General features: G+C 36.7%; 1 pseudogene; it reads right to left on the bottom strand.

Annotated features, from left to right (window-relative positions):
* Window positions 1–209: 209 nt before the first annotated feature.
* The window catches only part of LOC101997747, a 69869-nt pseudogene continuing 66481 nt past the window's right edge, over window positions 210–3597 (bottom strand).

Below are 3597 nucleotides of genomic sequence, written 5' to 3'. Positions count from 1 at the left end.
GACCTTGGACTTTCCACAGGGCAGGGAACCCTGACTGCTCTTTGGACTGGAGAGGGAGGGGGAGAGGAGTGTGGGGAGGGGGAGAAGGGTGGGAGAAGGGGGAGGGAAATGGGAGGCTGGGGGGAGGCGGAAACTTTTTTTTCCTTTTTTTTCCTTTTCTCAATAAAAAAAATATTTCTGTCCCCTTCTTCTCTAGTATTCACTGAGCCTTAGGTACAAAAGCGTTTTGCAGATGTATCTTTTAGAACTGAGCTCCAAAACTCTGTGTTTTGATTGATGTGATTTGCTGTAGTGTTCTTCATCTGTTGCGAAGAGAAGTTTCACAGACATATCAAAGTTGATGGGGGAGGGAAACCCATGAGGCCTCAACCCTACACAAAGACAACTAAGGATGGGGGAAACAGTCTTCCCCAGGAAGAGTATACCAATTGTTTATTTTATACCAAATGGTTATCTCTGAAAACATACATACAAGTAACATTATACAGACTGAGCAGGTTGTATTTAAGGATTTATATGTACATATATTTATTCATGTATTATGCAAATCAATTTTTAAAAAAGGGTACAAACTTGAAAGAAAACAAGAAAAGGTATGTGGGAGGGTATTTAGGGAGGATATTCAGGAAATGAAAAAATGTAATTATAATGTAAAAAATAGAAGAAAAGTTCATAATGAAACCCATTATTTTAAAAAATGCAATACTATGTCTAGTGATGACTTAGGTCAGATACAAGAAAAAGTATTATAGAAATTTAAGATAGACCTTGTAGTTAATGGGATTTTCTAGCTAAATTCAGGATCTATGGGGGACATGACTTAGGTCAATATGAAGCCTGATCTTGCCAAGACTCATGAACTGTGTCTTTTTCTCTTTTTCATTATGATGTGTCTTCTTCTGTAATAAACTCTAGCCCAATATATACTGATGTTTGGTACCATGAGCTCTTCTGGTTAATTATTGATGCTCAAGATGTCCCAAATATTTTCTAAGAAATAAAATATACCCACGATATACTTGCTTCTTAAGGCTCATTAACAATCGTTACATCTTCTATTTATGATAAAAAAATTCACCAGAAAATTTATCAGTAGCTAAATATAATACATATTTAATTATATATTCCATACCTACATCTAAAGAACAAAATGCTGCAAAGCAACAAGTACTATAATCATTCTCTTAATTCTTTATTGTTACCTTTAGACAATAACATTTAACAATAATAAAATGATGATTTATGAGATTTAACCTTACCCTAGTGCTAACCCTGAAACAAAGTGAGGCTAGAGAGATGGCTTAGCAATTAAAAGGGCACACACATAGATAGATAGATAGATAGATAGATAGATAGATAGATAGATAGATAGATAGATAGATAGATGGATGGATGGATGGATGGATGGATGGATGGATGGATGGATGGATGGATGGATGGATACGTAGATAGATACGTAGATAGATACATAGATAGATAGATAAATTTTAAGAGAGAGATGTAACCATGGTGGTGGCAAAGGCCTTTAATCCCAGCACTCTGGAGGCAGAGGCAGGTGGGTCTCTGTGAGTTCAAGGCCAGCCTGGTCTACAGAGCGAATTCCAGGACATATATAGAAGAAGAGAAATATATTAGAAGAAGGGAAAAGGACCTGCAGCGGGGACCTCAATCCCACAAAATATAATCCTTCCCGGCACTACAAAGAAACCTTTAATTGTTTTTCAAAATCACTGTACTGAGTCTTTTACATGTCTAAACGAAAATTAGTCACCTACCCCCATATTTTTAAACTCAAACCAGCCCCCCACTGCCATATTTTTTCAGTGTTAACTGAATAACAAGCAGAAATTACAGTAACCACCCAAAGAGAAATTGCTTTCTTTTTAAATCTTGCATCTAAAGTAGCACTCGGTAGCTACATCAAAGTTGAAATATATCATTAGGAAAGTATAATATAGAACTTATCCCAAGTAATAAAAATCATGAACTTAGTATTTATTTCAATATCCTTCTGAGAACACACTCTAATTCCAATAATGCAATTTTAGAATACTTAAGTAACATTAATATCTGTGTCTTTACCTCAGCACACAGTCGAAAATAGCATAGCAGAACTGTAACTTCTGAACAGCAAATCATAAGAATTAAAAATACTATGAGAAGGAAGGCAAGCAGGTAGTGCATATGAGCAGACCTAAAAACAAACACAAGATTTAAACTTTTAACATTACATAGAAAAAGACTATCACACAATTCTCGATGTTTTTCCTTCTCTCCCTGCCCCCACTCCCACTACCCCTCCCTTTCCTCATCTTTTCCCACCCCTTTCTGAAATAGATCTCAACATAACTCTGGCTGTCCTGGAACTCACTTTGTGGACCAGGTTCATAGAGATCTACCTACTTCTTCCTCCCAAGTGCTGGGATTAAAGGTGTGTAGCACCATGGCTGGCCAGCCTTTAAACTCTTTATTCCAAGCCTCCATTCATCCACATAGTACTAAAAGTAATCTCTTACTAACATACTTTCAGATTCTAGCCCCACCTTCTCTAGAAGTGTACACCACTTTTTACCCATGTTTATCTGTTTACATTATTAAGTTTAAACTTGAGACTCATCAATATCTCTACAAAGATTGAAGTTGTCATTTTAGAAACAAAAGATTTGTAATTGCCATAAATATCGCTAAACATATTATATACCAGAAAACGACAGACTCAAATATGCCTTTGCCTTTGAAGCTCTAAAAATGCCTCTCCAACTATGTTTTCATAGTGTGGTGCAAGGAATTCTATTACCTAATCTTTGAAACAGGCATCTTTTAAAAATATGTGTGTGGGTTGTATTTAGGGCAAACCAAAAGAAATCAATGACTACCTTTGTCATTGGAAAGCTGAACTGATTACATCGGAAAGAATAACAAACATCTTTAAAAGCCCCCTGAATCCAAGCATTGAGGAACATGCTACTTATACAGGCATATGAGGGAACTCAGCTGCTCAGGAAGCTAAGGCAGGAGGAACGCAAATGCAAGAAGAATTTATGTAACTTAGTGAGGCTGTCTCAAAATTAATAGTAAAAAGGGAGGCAGAGGAGCCCCTCCTTTGAATGCAGAAAGCCCTCATTCCAGATCCCAGTACAATTAAATTAATCAACTGTGGTTCATTTTTAAAGCTGAGAGTATTGAGAAAACCATTAAATTAGTAAATACTTCACTGAAGTATAATATGAAATATATTTGGGTGTGAAAATAATAAGCAAGGTTGGGGGAATATTCTGTAATTAATAAGCATGTACAAGTTGTACACACTCCTTTTTCAATGTAGAAAATATTGATTCTCATTTTGACACCTTTTTGACAGATTTTTTTTCTGAAGTTAACCTAGGGCCTTGGAAGTGTTAAGCAGGCACTCTCCCACGGAGCTAGACAGGCAACATGAAAGCCCCAGAGTCGACCGTTTGCCTTTCAAACCAATTTGTCCCAATCCTGCTTCAAAAGTCAGGCCTTAGAATGGACATGGATAATTCTGACTTTTGAGGACTTAAAAGATATTTGAGCCAGGCAGTGGTGGCACACACCTTTGATCCCAACTCTTGG

This window comes from Microtus ochrogaster, chromosome X (assembly GCF_000317375.1).
Source record: "Microtus ochrogaster isolate Prairie Vole_2 chromosome X, MicOch1.0, whole genome shotgun sequence".
Lineage (NCBI taxonomy): Eukaryota > Metazoa > Chordata > Mammalia > Rodentia > Cricetidae > Microtus > Microtus ochrogaster.
This window is presented reverse-complemented; position numbering and strand designations above follow the sequence as displayed.